Here is a 16,900-nt window from a genome sequence, read left to right as displayed (position 1 = left end):
AAAACTCTTGGCGGCCGTCGCAGCTAGAAGAGGGGGTTTTTTTGAAGGCATTACAATTCTTTTTAAATTAGTTTCTTATTTGAGTTTTTGAGTTCTATTTTCATTAGTTTCTTTTTTATATTTGAGTTTGTAAATTTGAGAAATGAGAGAGAATAGGGAGGGAGAGAAAGAGAGAGGAGAGAGGGAAAGAGAGAAATTAAGAGAGAGAAGAGGGGCTCTTGGCGGCCGTGGCCGCCAAAGGGAGAGAGAGAATAGAAATGAGAGAGAGAATGAGAAATGAGAGAGGAGTAGGGAGGGAGAGAAAGAGAGAGAGGAGAGAGGGAGAGAGAGAGAGAGAGAAAGATTCATAGAGAGAAGAGGGGCTCCTTAAATGAGAGAGAAGAGTAGGGAGGGAAAGAAAGAGAGAGGAGAGAGGGGGAGAGAGATTAAGAGAGAAAAGAGGGTCTCCTGGTGGCCGTGGCTCCTAGAGGGAGGGAGAGAGTAGGGAGAGAGAGGGAGAGAGAGAGAGAGGGAGAGAGAGAGAAAGAGAGAGAGAGAGAAAGAGAGAGAGGGAGAGAGAGAGAAAGAGAGAGAGGGAGAGAGAGGGAGAGAGAGAGAAGTTTAAGAGAATGAAACATGGCGAGAGGAGAGAGGGAAAGAGAGAAATTAAGAGAGAGAAGAGGGGCTCTTCGCAGCCGTGGCTACGAAAGGGAGAGAGAGAATGAGAAATGAGAGAGAAGAGTAGGGAGGGAGAGAGACAAGAGATTAAGAGAGAGAAGAGGGGCTCCTTAAATGAGAGAGAAGAGTAGGGAGGGAAAGAAAGAGAGAGCTGAGAGAGGGAGAGAGAGAAGAGAGTCTCCTGGCAGCAATGAGAGAGAAGAGTAGGGAGGGAAAGGAAGAGAGAGACTAAGAGAGAGAAGAGAGTCTCCTGGCAGTCGTGGCTGCTAGAGGGAGGGAGAGAGTAGGGAGGGAGAGGGAGAGAGAGAGAGAGAAGAGAGGAGGGAGACTTAGGGAGAGAGAAAGAGAGAGAGGGGGAGAGAGAGAGAGAGAGTTGTTAATTCGACAACAACCTCATTTTTTTGAATTTGGTGAAGAAGAGATTTCAATCCTCTTGAATCCTAAGAAAGAGGTTAATGTCAAAGTCATTACAACCATCCTTAGGTTTGATGCAGCCTTTTCCTTGGCTTTATACTTTGCTTATTTTGATTAAACCCAAGAAGCTAATACCTTTTTTTTAAATATAGTAATGTTATAGCAAATTTTCCACAAAATATACAAAGTGTTTCATATATGCTCGATCCTCGTATTTCGGAAGTGCTTAGCAACAAAGAAGAAACCATAGAGGATGTTTGCAAGTGGTTGAAACACGTTCCTATGAATGACGCACGAGTTATTTTTACAACATATTATGAGAAGTAATATCAAACCCTACTTTTTTTTTCTATTGCATTGCTAGAATTGTCTCAAACACAGTAATTATTCTTTATTGATAATGCAGCTCACATTGGAGTCTGGTAGTCGTGGACATCTTTGCTAAGAAGTGCTTCTTTGCCAACTCAATGACATCCGTCCATGGCACTATGTTAGAGTAAGTATAGACTACACTTGTTGTCACTTCTTGATATGTAGATTGATATGCAATGCACATATTCACTATTTTTATATGTTTTGATGTGCAGATCAGCTCGAAAGTTAGTAGGTGCTATCGACACAGTAATGCGGCAATAACACACTATTCAAAATTTTTGGACTTTCTCTCTTGGTTTGAACTTTTTTTTGGAGCATATCCTCTCCACTCAACTTCACTTAGTGAGCTAAAAAATTGGGTTTTTTTGAGCACTAAATGGGTCACTTATATACAAATATGGCCTTATTAAGCTAAAAAGTCAAGTGGTAACCTCTAATTTTAAAAAAAATGGCTCCGTGAAGCTATAATTTCCAAACTCGTGCATGGTGCCCCCATCCAATAACTATAATAATAATAATAGTAGTCTCCTAACTCAAGTTCAATTTTAACACTATGAAGTGAAAATATGACACCATATGAAAAGAGTTTGTTGAATTAAACATATAAGTGGTGTATGGATACACCATTTTTTTGAAAAAAAAGAGTTTGTTGAATTCAATATATAAGTGGTGTATAGATACACCCTTTTTTTGAAAAACAAACCATACAATAAATTATCTTATTGGTGGTGTATAGATACATCATTTGTATGGAAAAAAGCATACAAAACATTATCTTATGCATCTCAATCTCGTTCAGAGTCATCAGATTCATGTAATGTATTTGAGCTTGATGGGTCAAGTCTTGCCAAATGATGTTTAATATGGACATGACTTGGATCAGGGATTGTGATACATTTTTCAACATTGTATCCATGCTTCTTTTTAAAACTTCGTGTCCTCGATTTCTAGCAATGAATAATGCTACTGACTTCCACCTCTATTAATCCCTCATTATTTGGAACCCATTCACATTTCTTTTGCAAGCATCCCTCATAGAGTTGTTTTATTGTATATCTTCTCGGGAGATTTTTCAATGGCTTTGGTTCATACCATAAAGCTGTAAATGTTATAGGAGTTCCCTTGTCATCCCTTTCTATCTTAGCAACCTTTGCAACCCAAATTGGGCCACCTTGGTCATCCAACTCTGAACCTGGATCAGATGCCCAAACTGCAATAAATAGACCCTCTTCAATCTCATTAGATGGTATAAACTCTGGTAAGGGTTTGTCTCCCTTCCTGCCACAATATTTTCGAGGTAAAAGGCATTCCTCTGCTTCCTCCATATCTACTAACATATTTATATCCAAAGGAAAACTTGGTGACCTAGCTTGTTCCGGCCAAAAGGATTCACAATATTCAATGCTCATTAAGTTTTCTTGTCTTTCTAAAGATTGGATAAGTGCTTCAGTTGATTTAATTGTCTCCAAATTCTTAGTTGATTGCTCAGGATATTTCTGCGTCATACTTTGAAGATGTTTAATGAAGGCTTTCAAGCCTTTCATTTCGTTTATGTCAAGTGATTTGTTTTTTGCAAGAACAAATCTAGTTTCCTCCAATGGAATTATTCGTTGTAATAAAGCATATGACTCACTCCATAAATGATCTCCATCTACTGAGTAGTGCTTCCATTGCATCACTGGAATATTGTTATGCATGTGAAACCGAAAGTAGTGTGGATTTGTGTGTCCTATTAGGGCATCATCTCCTGTTTGTAAATGTGGCTCTATGAATGCTCTCCAATCTACCATCCTCTCTAAGATAGCCACTTCTGATTCTTCCTTGCGAGAACCTCCAATTTTTTTTCCAATTCAAAATAGCATATCCTCCATTGTCAAAACATCCATTGCCTTCAACTCACCAGAGATAACACTGAAGATTTGATCTATGTCTTCATGTGTATGGCTGACAAGAAGAAAGCCAACTTCCACTTCTTCAAATATTTTCAAACCAACCAGCATAGAGCATAAAGCAAATATATATTTATTCTTGTTCTCTCTCCAACAATTATCAGCTTGTATTTGCAATGTGTTAGGCAAACATCCATGAGCATCTTTGACCTTTCTTATTGCTTTCATGATTGATGTAACAACCTAGTTACTATCATGGTCATGCAAACTATCAATCCATACATCATAAAAGATTCGGTATCCATGTACTAATACTCCACACAAGTGTGTTTTTAGTCCACGTTTGCCCTCCAATGCCAGTGGGATACGTCTATATCATGGCAAAGTGGTTGTATTCTGGTCCATGCCATCAATGGTGATGCACATGGACTTATCGACATGTGAAATAGCTTCCTCTCTCCAAGAAGCATACAACTTTCGAGCATCCTGCACATGACATAAATGGATTGATCGCCATTTAATATATCTTCCTCGCTGCTGCTCACATTTACTATGTTCAATGGCATTTTTTAATTCATCACATGTCTTACATTTTGACATCCTTTGCTTTGATGGTGTCTTGACATGGCAAAAATCTCTACGCCAAATTTTGTACAAGGTTGATCGTGAAATCATGCTCTCATCTCTGTCTTGTAAAGTTTTATTGACAGTTTCTAGGATGACCTTCTTTGTCATTCCCAAAGGAAGATGTTGTTGGCATTCGACACGTCCATCTAGCATTGTTTGTTGAAGATGAGGCTATGGTAATGCATGGTCTTCGAGAACTTGCTTTAATGTTGCGGTTGCATTTATAGTGCTTCCATGGCATTTAAGCTTGTAGGTATTTCCATGAATTGTATGAATAACTTTTTCTTTCACCTCTGCCCAGATGGTCCAGTATGTGCCATGTGATAGTCCAGTTAACCATTGATATCCTCGATTGCAAATGGGTCTCCCATTAACCATCGGTTTCAATCTAGGTTTACAGTGTCTTGTGCTCAAATCTTGATTAGTGCCTTGATGAAGAAAGCATGAAAACTCTTGAAGAAGATAGTTATGTCTATTAGGCACTGTCTTACTCCAAATACCAAGGCGTATGGCTGCACGATCATCTTTCCCAACTTTTCTAATGCAAAGTCTCTTGCAACAAACTCGCATAAGCATCCTTTCCATATTCTCCTCGGATAGCATCACATGTCTCTTTGGTTCTGGAATTGATGCCATGATTCTTTGCCTCTTCACACTCACATACTTTCTTTTTGTAAATAGTGTCTTGCGTTTTCTAGTTGTAAGACCATCAAACCTCGAATCCATTTCCCTTGAATCTTCATCTTTATAATCAAATGCTGTGTGGGCTTGAGAATTATTTGATACCTTATAATATCTTGGAAATGGCAATCTGGTCGACATGTTCATTGATGTCAATTTGTTGCCAATGCCTCTTGAATTTTGTGGTTGAACTGTTTCTCCTTCGTAACTCAAGATTCTCCCATCTATATTCTCTGGCATGCTAGCAACAATATCACGAACAACATGACAAGTCTCAGATTCTCTGCCCCTTTTGCCTTGTATTCGAGTGGTAACATCATGATCATTGTCACTAATATCATCAATTCCTGTTATTGCATCACTTATCCCATCGATCTTTGCGTGTATTTTTCTTTGTGGTCCCATCTTATTATTCTCAACACAAGACAAGTCTTTTATATCAATAAGCATGTTTGAGTCACTTGTAGCACAAGACAAGTCTTCTATACCAGTGAGCCTGTTCGAGTCACTTGCAACACAGGACAAGTCTTCTATACCAGTGAGCCTGTTCGAGTCACTTGCAACACATGACAAGTCTTCTATACCAGTGAGCCTGTTCAAGTCACTTGCAACACAAGACAAGTCTTCTATACGAGTGAGTATATTTGAGTCACTTGCAACACAAGAAAACTTTTCTACATCAACATCTGTTACTATAATGTCCTCAATACTGTGAGCATGCCACTATGATACTCTTGATTACTACTATAGCTTCTTATCAATTTGGATCCCATTTGTGTTATAGTCTTTTTCTTCTGATAATATTCCGGTGTGTCTTGCATGACATTGAAGGAAACTGTCTTGGGCAAACTTGATTTCACGAAAGCTAACCCCATTTACAAGTACTATGAACTTGTGAGACGTAGTATTATGGACGTCTAATTGTGAAGTACTATCCATTGCATTTTGAATGACACCTGCACTAGTCAACTTAATTATCTCCACTATACAGAGAAAACTCTGAGCATAGCCCTTAAAGTTGCCAATTGCTAAAACTTCTCCGGAGCAAGATAACATCTCTACTTTTTCCCCCTGAAAATAAGTTTTCTTGATATCTTGAAAGTATGTCTTTGGAACAATTTCATCTTGGTCCCAGAGTGTTCTGTGTGCTTGCATATCAAATATGTCACATTGTAAGATATCTCCCAATGTTTCAAAGTCTCCATGTGGATATTTTAAATGCACTTCAGGATTTACAACATTGGTGATTATCACTACACATCTTCTCTCACCACAATGTTGGAAATGACACACATTCATAGGATCAAGACTATGAATTCATCCAAAAGCCACCACTTCATTCTTCTTATATAACACCAAATCCATACCCTCTGTTAGGGTGAATACCTGTTTTATGTATAAAAGTAGATTAGCAACTCAAAATGAACATAATAAATAATCATTGAGCTTATTATTACTTAATAACTTCTATATCAAAACTAGCAGAGAAGGCATTAAACCTAAACCCTACATCCTAAACTTTAAATAATTAATACCAAAACATCTTAACCACCGTAAATCCTAAACTTTAAACATTTAATTCTTAAACCCTAAATCCTAAACTCCTAAACAATAAATCCTAAACCTTAAACCCTAAACTCTAAATCCTAAACCCTAAATCTTAAATCCTAAACCCTAAATCTTAAATCTTAAACCCTAAATCTTAACCCTAAAATACAACCAAAATTTAATGAATTTTTTTAATTTGTGCAATAGGTTGGATATATCCCCCAACCTGTTGCTTGAGCAACAGGTTGGATATATCAAGCAACAGGTTGGGGGATATATCCAACTTGTTGCACAAATCAAGAATTTTTCTTATTTGTGCAACAATTTGATATACAATTGGGGAATATATCCAACCTACAACATCCAACCTACAACTGAAAAATTTTCTTGATTTGTGCAAGGTTGGATATACCCCCAACCTGTTGCTCGAGCAACAGGTTGGGAAGTATATCCAACCTATTGCACAAATCAAGAATTTTTCTTATTTGTGCAACAGGTTGGGGGTACCCCCCAACCTGTTGCTTGAGCAACAGGTTGGAGGCCTGTTGTCGGATATATCCCCCAAGCAACAGGTTGGAGGCCTGTTGTTGGATATATCTCCCAACTTGTTGCTTGAGCAAAAGGTTGGGGGGTATATCCAATCTGTTGCACAAATCAAGAAAATTCTCGATTTGTGCAACAGGTTGGATATACCCCCAATTGTGCAACAGGTTGGATATACTCCTATTGGGGGTATATCCAACCTGTTGCACAAATCGGCAACGGCGGTGTTCAAATCCTTTGCCTCAACCTTATTACCTGGTATGCCTTGCGTATTACTTACAACACCTTTCAAGCATCTATAGAACCGAGTCCTCTTTGCCATGTACTCAGATGTAGGTCTCCTACCCTTCACTGTTTGTGGCTTTCCACAGCCCATCCATAACTCCCTTGCCTTTATCAAGATCTCAGAAAGAGAAGAGCTTTTTTTCAACCTAAATGGAGCAGAATTCAGCCATTCTGATTCTAGAATGTACTTCGAGTCATCGTTAAATATGCATATATGACAAATGACCCATTGAAACTTTTCCATCCACTCAATCTGTGGCAAGTTTCCTTTTCTTCCCTCATCAAGGGCGATCCTGCAAGCTTCACAAAAGTGTTGCCCATCAATGGGCTCAAACCTGCATCTTTCCAAGAATCTATTCTTTGCCAGCATGTATCTCTTCTTGATGTCACTCCCATATCGGCTTTGGTACAAAGCCTCTCCACGAACAAAGTCACTCCTTCTAAAGTTCTCAAAAGCATTAAGAAAGTCCACGCGCTTTTGAAATGTGACATCAGGCAATGTAGGATCATTTTCTTGAAGTCTCTTAAACGCCATAGGACAAAGAGTGATATTAGTGGCAACTGGAGTTCTTGTTTTCCTCGTATCTTCATACAATTTGCGTGCAAATATCTTATCTAGCTTTCTTTGATTTGTGAACAACAAAGCTCGATCAATAAGCATTGTGGCCACGCTGAATTGTGAAAATCCCCAAATGTATCCCTCTGGAGGATGTAAGTCTACCACACTTATAGAAAAGTCTTCGAGACTTGTATCTTCTTCTTGCGGATCCTCCTCTTCATCGCTATCCAATTTTTTGCCTGGTTTTAAATAGCCTGCACTTGAATGATTTGCACGTGGAGTAGGAGTTATTTTTGCTCTCTTTCTGGGAATAGCTGTAGAACTTGAATCTGCTCCACGATCACTCCTTCTTGTTCCTCTAGTTGCAGTAGTCGATGGTGTAGGTACAGTTGGAGATACTGTAGTTACACTTGCCGGAGTTACCGGAGTTACCGCCACAGATATTGACGGTACTTGAGGTTTATATGTTATAGATGGCGTACTTACTGCTGCTAAAGGTACAACACCACCACTTGGAAATGCATCCCACATTTTCTTCAATGCTTCTAAGGCACTAAGTAATTCTTGGGATCCCTCAATTGAATCTGGTAACGGCTTCAAGAAGTGCTTGTGAGTAACTCGTGACTTGTAAACCACCTCATCATTCTTTCCTTTGCACACAACTTCTATCAAATTGTTTTCTTTAATGTTGATGTTTGAGACCATGCCACCATTTCTTACTGCCTCTGTAGAATATTTCATGCTTGATATATTCTCTGCAGTGATCACCAAAAAATACTTTGACTTGCGCTCCATAAAATACCAAGCATGTTCAAGGTATTTGAAAGACACCTTGGAACCAAAACTAGAAGCCATAGTTTTCTGAAAAACAATCAAAAATAAAAAATGAGAATTACAATGATTTTCAAACTCAAAATATTAAATAAATTTTTAATTAAATATTATTTTAAGTTTTATTTATTTTTAATTTTTAAAATAAAATAATTTTTTTCCTTTTTTAATTATTTTATTTTAATTAATTAGTTTATTTTTATATTTAAAATTTATTTTTTTTTAGAGTTTTATTTATTTTAACTTTTTAATTTTGAGGGGGGCAGGGCGTGGGGAGGGAAAGGGGCGAGGGAGGGGGAGGGCACAGGGAAGGGGGAGCGGGAGGGGGCGGGGTGACAGTGGGGGAGGGGGCTCCTATTGCATGCGCAACAGGTGGGGATCCCCCTCCCCTCCCCGCTCCGCCCTTGCCCCCTCCCCTTCCCCTGCCGCTGCCCCTCCCCTCCCCCGCTCGGCCCCCTCCCCTCGCCCCCCTATTGCTCCCCCTCTCCCCCTCCCCTCGCCCCCTTCCCCTCCCCCTTGCCCCCCTGCCTGCCCCGCCCCCTTCCCCTCCCCCGCGCCTGCCCCCTTCCCCTCCCCCTTCCCCCCCTCCCCGTCTGCTCTTCCCCCCCTCCCCGTCGAGCCCCCCTCCCCCGCGCCCACCCTACCCCTTCCCCTCCCCCCCGCCCGCCCCGCTCGCCCTGCCCCCTTTCCCTCCCCCGCGCCCGCCCCCTTCCCCTCCCCCTTGCCCCCCCGCCCTGCCCCCTTCCCCTTCCCCTTCCCCTCCCCCGCGCCCGCCCCCTTCCCCTGCCCCTTCCCCCCCCTCCCCGTCGGCTCCCCCCTCCCCTCCCTCTTCCCCCCCCTCCCCGTCTGCTCTTCCTCCCCCCTCCCCATCGAGCCCCCCTCCCCCGCGCCCGCCCGCCCCCTTCCTTGCCCGCCCCGCCCCCTTCCCCTCCCCCGCGCCTGCCCCCTTCCCTTCCCCCTTCCCCCCCCTCCCCGTCGAGCCCCCCTCCCCTGCGCCTGCCCCCTTCCCCTGCCCCTTCCCCCCCCTCCCCGGAAGGGGCAGGGGAAGGGGGCGGGCGCGGGGGAGGGGAAGGGGGCGGGGCGGGGGGGGCAAGGGGGAGGGGAAGGGGGTGAGGCAAGGGGGAGGGAAAGGGGGCAAGGCGGGTGGGGGGCAAGGGGGAGGGGAAGGGGGCGGGGCGGTATGGGGGAGGGAAAGGGGGCAGGGCGGGGGAGGGGGGGCAAGGGGGAGGGGAAGGGGCGGGGGACGGGGGGAAGGGAGGGACGGTAGAGGGGGAAGGAATGAACAGCGGGAGGGAGGGGCCTGCGGGGAGGTGGAGGGAGAGGAAGGGAGGGGGAAGAGCCCATGGGGAGGGCAAGGAGGGGAAGCAAAAGGAAAGGCAGGGAGGAGAGGGGAAGGGGGAAGGGAGGAGAGGGGAAGAGAGGGGAGAAGCAGGAGGAGAGGAGAAGGGAGGGGGAGGGGAGGGCAAGGGAGGGGAGAGAGGAAGCTGGAGAAGAGGAAGGGAGGGAGTACCTGAGTGGAGAGGTGGTGGAGCTCCAGGAAAGTTGTGAGAGAGAATAAGAGAGTTGTGAGATAGAATGAGGAGAAGTAGAGTTTTATAGGAAATGGATAGCTTTTAGGTCAAGTCAGCTTTTTTTAGCTTTTAAGGTTTTTTTAGTTCTTTTAGGTTCACTATAAGTAGAACATTCTTCATTCTCTCTTTCATTCAAAGATCATTCGTTTACACTCCACGCTTCTCTCCTCTCATCAACCTGTTGCAAGATTCTCAAAAATTTTCAAAATGTTGCAAGAGGTGAGTTCATTTCTAACCTATTGCGTACGCAAGAACTTCTAAGAATCAAGTTTTTATAAATTTGAATTTTTTTTCAAATCCGATCATTTTCTCAAAAACTTGTGTGTACGCAACAACTTAAAAAACCATTTTTGCATTGAATCTTTTTTCCCACAAATTTTCCTCTTTACCTCAAACTCTCACAACCCCTCCCATTGTTTTTTTTTTTGAGGAGTTTTTTGGAGAGATTTATGATTAAATTTTGTTTTGAAGTTATTGCGTATGCACAAATTTCTCTCTCAACCTCAAAACCACTCAAACCCTACCTATTGCGTACGCAACAACTTCAAAACAAAATTTAATCATAAATCTCTCAAAAAAACTCATCAACAAAAAAAAACAATCTATTACAAATTTCTCTCTCAACCTCAAAGCCACTCAAACCTCCCTACCTATTGCATACGCAACAACTTCAAAACAAAATTTAATCATAAATCTCTCCAAAAAACTCCTTTAAAAAAAAACAATCTATTACACATTTCCCTCTCAATCTCAAAACCACTCAAACCTCCCTACCTATTGTGTACGCAACAACTTCAAAACAAAAATTAATCATAAATCTCTCCAAAAAACTCTTCTCACGACACTTTATTACAAATTTCTCTATCAACCTCAAAACCACTCAAATGTCCCTACCTATTGCGTACGCAACAACTTCAAAACAAAATTTAATCATAAATCTTTCCAAAAAACTCTTCTCACGACACTTTATTAATATAAGAAATCCATTTATAATATTTTTACTCCATAATATAATAAATTTTTATTAACTAATGTTAAAATATAATTTTGCTAAAAATATATATTATTAATCTATAAATTAATATAAATATTATATAATTATTATATAAATAAATATATAAATACATTAATTTAAAAAATATAACTTGAAAGGGAGGTCTTCTAGCATATGTGCTTTATATAATACTTACTCTTAAAACAATGAAGAATTAGTGAATATATTGCTATTCTATACATTATTAACTTAAAAACTAATATAAATATAAATTAATTATTATATAAATTTAAATAAATATATAAATAATTAATATTATACATTAATAACATTTGAAATTATGTAGATTATATACTAATAATCTTTCAATTTTAAAAAGTAGTCAATAAAAGAATTAAATTAATTTAAAAAATAAGAAAATATTAAAATTTACACACTTACTTTTAGCATGTATGCTTTTATTCCATGTGTATAATACTTGTTAGTTAGTCAAAGAATGAAAAATTAGATAATGTATTTGTAAGGTAGGTATTTAAAACCATAGAATCTAAAAGACTACAGTATCATTGCATCCATATCATTTTTTTACTTTAGCAAGCATCAGATATCCATGATTCCATGTGTATAATACTTGTTAGTTAGTCGAAGAATGAAAAATTAGATAATGTATTTGTAAGGTAGGTATTTAAAACCATAGAATCTAGAAGACTATACTATCATTGCATCCATATCATTTTTTTACTTTAGCAACCACCAGATATCCATGATATCCATGATATGGAATACATATTTCTTCGAATATTTCTTATCACATACTTTTTCATTTCTTCTCATACACCATGCAGCATGAATGTAAGAAAATATGAATCGGTGTGCTTTTAGCCTATGTACTTGTCTCTAATCAGTAGGATACTTTGACTAGGTAGGCTTGTAACTACTTAAAGTAAAGCCTTTACAAAGGATCGTACCTTCTGATACACCATGTAGCATGAATGTAAAAAAATATGAATCGGTGTGCTTTTAGCCTATGTGCTTGTCCCTAATCAGTAGGATACTTTGACTAGGTAGACTTATACTTACTTAAAGTAAAGCCTTTGCAATGGATCGTACCTATAAACAAAACACTTTGGAAAGCATATAACATATAGTCTATATATATCTAAACTAAATACTTTAGAATGCATATTTTATATAGTCTATATATCTTAAATCTTACACCCTAAATCTTAAATCCTAAAGTTCCCTAAATCTTAGGTTATACAATCTAAGCTCTTAAACTTATATAACAGTTATAATCCCTAAACCTTAAATCCTAATCCCTATAACTTAAATTCTAAAACCTAATTTTCAATTCTAAACCCTAGATTCTACACTCTAAGCTCATGATCTTATATACTAAACCCTAAAACCTAAATCTTAAACCCTAAAACAATAATCATAAACCCTAAATGCTAAACCCTAAACCCTAGATTTTAAACCCTAAACCCTAGATTTTTAACCCTAAACCCTAAACCCTAAATCCTAAACCCTAAACCCTAAAAACATAATCATAAATACAAAACCCTAAACACTAAATCTTAAATCCTAAGCCCTAAATCCTTAACCCTAAATACTAAACCCTAAACCCTAACCCTAAAATAAAATCAAAATTTTATGATTTTTTTCAATTTGTGCAATAGGTTTGATATATCCTCCAAACTGTTGCAAGTCGAATAGGTTAATGGTGCACTTAACCTATTGTAAATATCAAGGAATTTTCTTGATTTGTGCAACAGGTTGGATATACCCCCAACCTGTTACTTGAGCAACAGGTTGGGGGGTATATCCAATCTGTTGCACAAATCAAGAAAATACGTGTTGCTCAAGCAACAAGTTGGGGGGTATATCCAACATGTTGCACAAATCGAGAATTTTCTTGATTTGTGCAATCAAGCAACAGGTTGGGGGGTATATCCAATCTGTTGCACAACAGGGATGTTACTTGCATTGTCTTCCGCGAGGACTCAGTGTTTCAGAGCATCATGGATGTTTGCCAAGCATATGAAACAGGGAAGATATCCTTTGAGGCACCAGAGCACATTGCAACTCAGAGGAAAGAAATAAAGAAACCGATGTCTATTGTTTGGTGGAGAGCATTAAGGTTTGTTCCAGATGCAATAACAGAAGAAGTATGCAAGAAGATCCCAAGTGGTGACTGCTTCTTTGGAAACAAGAGCAAGCATAGCAACTTAGATGAAGTGGTCACCCGAATGATTCAAAGTGAGGCTGCTCTCTCGGCACTATTATTTTTCTTGAAATCTGATGATGAGTTAGCTGGCAAGTCAATTGATGTGGATAAGAAGAAAGCACTTAGCCTAGGTCAACTCCTTGATAAGACATGGGCTAGAAAGTGGTTCGCTTCAATGGATGCAGATGCCACACCAACAAAGGATCTAAGAGCAAAAATGCCAAAGGTCGTTGAGACAGAATATATGGACATCAAGAAAAAGGCCTTGCAGTCCACTACCCAAGGTAGAGCACTTGGTGGTTTAGATGATGGTTCTCCATTCAGCTTCTCTTATGATATCCTGCTATCAGAGAATGATACAAAATTTGCACACATCAATGGCATTGATACAGAGCATTTCATAACAATGAGCGGTCATGCTTGGGAGAAGCCATGCGTATTTTTCATAGATGAATTGCAAGACCTTGTAGTGTCATAGATAGTTGAACTTGTGCGGTTTATCGTAGAAGGTCCTATGGCAGATAAGAAAAGATCAACGTTGGTCCTGTTCGTGACAGAATCACAAAGGGATGCCTTATATGCGAGTTTGACATCTGCATTTGGGTATTTACTTTCAAAAGTATACCATGGTATAGTCCTACGTAATCATATGACTATCTTGGAAGGCACTGCCATTCAAGTCTTGCAGCCTTTCTTGATGTGCTTCTTATTGAGGGGTGGTGGCAATCTAATCCAAATTCCTTTAAGGACTCTCGAGCTTCATTACTTTGAGGAAAATAAGGTTAAGCTTGATGCAACAATGGTGGATTACAGAAAGCCGATGGATCCTGATGTGATACTAGAGATGACAAAGAATTTATTGAATGATGGGTGGAAAGTAGCATTGTATCGAATGGGTTTTGCTGCTGAGAAATTACTACGCCAAGGTAGAGATGTAAATGTAATTGATACCCCCCATCAAATTGAGTTCTTTGACACATATTACAGTTGCACTACCTTCTTTGAAGAGGAAAATGTCAAAGAAGAGTGTAGTGAGTCTGAGGGTGATGATTCTAGCTCAGGTGATGATGAGGATGAAAGCTCTGCATCTGATGACTTATGGCAAGAAGAAATCCACACAAAGAATAAGGGTGATCAATCCAAATTCCTTTAAGGACTCTCAAGCTTCATTACTTTGAGGACAATAAGGTTAAGCTTGATGCAGCAATGGTGGATTACAGAAAGCCGATGGATCCTGATGTGATACTAGAGATGACAAAGAATTTATTGAATGATGGGTGGGAAGTAGCATTGTATCGAATGGGTTTTGCTGTTGAGAAATTGCTACGCCAAGGTAGAAATGTAAATGTCATTGATACCCCCCATCAAATTGAGTTCTTTGACACATATTACAGTTGCACTACCTTCTTTGAAGAGGAAAATGTCAAAGAAGAGGGTAGTGAGTCTGAGGGTGATGATTCTAGCTCAGGTGATGATGAGGATGAAAGCTCTGCATCCGATGACTTACGGCAAGAAGAAATCCGCACAAAGAATAAGGGTGATCAATTGTCAACTAGAGTCAAGGAGGTTTCACTCATCATACGGGAAGGCTCGCAGCAACAAGAAGTTATAGTAGTACAGCATGTCACAGGAAAAGATAAGGCTAAAGAGGTGGAAGCACTTCCCTTAAAATTAAAAGTGAGGAAGGCACCCTTGATCTTGGGTAAAGGACATGCAAGTGGATCGATCTTGGGTGAAGGACAGGCAAGTGGATCAAGCAAGGAAGCTTTACTCAAAGAAGGTATGGACGAGGCAAAGCATGACCAGGAGGAGTTACTAGGAGGCATAGATGGTTCTTCAACCATGACCTTATAGACTCCAGAGCAGCCTACTAGTCAGGAACCTAGTTGCTAGGTCCCTACTTACCAAGAACTTGGTCATGAGACTCTAGAGCAGCCTACTAGTCAGGTGCTTGGAATTGAAGAGCAAACTACTGAGGACCTTGCTACTGAGACTCCAATCTTAGAGCAGCCTATTAGTCAGGACCCTGGTAGTCAAGGGCCTGGCATTGAGGACATTGGTACTGAGTAACATGATGGCTAACGGCTTTGTAATCACAAGTTTTGAACTTCTATGTAAAGCGAATATCTAATAAAAAGTTTACTACTTTTTTGATTTCTTTACTCTCATTATTGTGTATAAAGATTGTTTATGAGGGACATTTTATACTTAATGGTGTATTTTAAACTTTATGTCAAATGTATTTTTATAGTTAAGGGTGTTTTTTAATACCAAGTGTGGTGTATATGTACACTACTTACACATAAAAGGATTTATCTACACTACCTTTCTAAGGGCTTTATGTACACCACCTTTCTAAAAGAAATGGTCATAAAAGGTGTGTACACACCACTTATACATAAAGGTGTTTATTTACACCACCTTTCTAAGAGAATTGGTCATCTATTATTGGTCATTTATTGATGTTCTTAGGTGATAGTAGCTCAATTCACAAGAAGTTATGAAGATGTTTATGTAGACCACTTTGTAAGAGATTTTTGTGAAGTTATGAAGATGTTTATGTAGACCACCTTTGTAAGAGATTTGGTTATGCATTGATGTTCTTAGTACTTAATCATTAAATCTTTTGTTTTGAGTTGGCAAATCTAGTTCAAAAAACAACATTACTAGTATATTCAAGAATTTTGTACTATTTTTTAGTCCATTTCTCAAATTGGACTTTACACAAGTCCAAAAATTTTGAATAGTGTGTTCAATGTGACTTGGCACAACAAATAGAGTATATAACATGTCAGGTATCACATCAAGAGAATAGCCACATCTATAATTGTGGATGGAGGGTGGGCTACAATTGCTTTTTGGTACTTGGTCAAATTTTTGAGATACAAAATGACACCACACTGTCAACATATACGGATTTGCATCTCTATGCATTTATAACATGTACCATTCAAGCAATCATTAAGGGCGACATTATGGACCCTCCCACAAGGCAAATAGATAATGGCTCAGAGGAGTGTGAAATGAATGCCGTCAAAGAGTCAAAGGGGATAGAAGACCTCAACTCTACAAACATGGCTTCATTGGAAGAATTGGGAAGCTCTTTTAATGTTAGGGTTATGATTCAACATAGACCTCAGTATCTTGAATTTGGGGGAGAGGAGATTTCAATCCTCTCTAGAGCTTCAAATGAGGTCAATAACAACGTTATGATGGCCATTCTCAGGTTTGATACAAACTTTTTCTCTGCTTGATAATTCAATATTTTGATTAAATCTAATAAGCTAATATTCATTTATTTGTTAGTGCAATATAGTTATCTCACGATTTGGTAGAGCCGTACAAAACCGTGTGTATATGTTGGATTCCCTCCTTTCTCCTATACTTAGCGATAGCAAAAAGACGATAGCCGATGTTTGTAAATGGTTACAGCCTTTACATTTACATGGCACGTGAGTCCTATTTATGGCATATCACGAGATGTAAGTATCATGGCAACCTTTATTTTCATCTTATACTGACAACATTGTGTTAAATAATAATAATTCTTAATTATTCATGTAGGGAACATTGGAGTCTGGTGGTTTGGGACCTTGACGACAACTATTGTTGGTTTGTTAACTCGATTGCAGGGGAGGTATCCACATGGCCATCAGCATTTGCGTTTGGCTATGTGCAAGCTGTTCTTCTTGCTCAAGC

This window comes from Dipteris shenzhenensis, chromosome 12 (genome assembly GCF_047967505.1).
Source record: "Dipteris shenzhenensis isolate YYH24624 ecotype China chromosome 12, Dip_SZ_1.0, whole genome shotgun sequence".
Lineage (NCBI taxonomy): Eukaryota > Viridiplantae > Streptophyta > Polypodiopsida > Gleicheniales > Dipteridaceae > Dipteris > Dipteris shenzhenensis.
The sequence above is the reverse complement of the archived record's forward strand: the minus strand, read 5'-3'. Positions refer to the sequence as shown.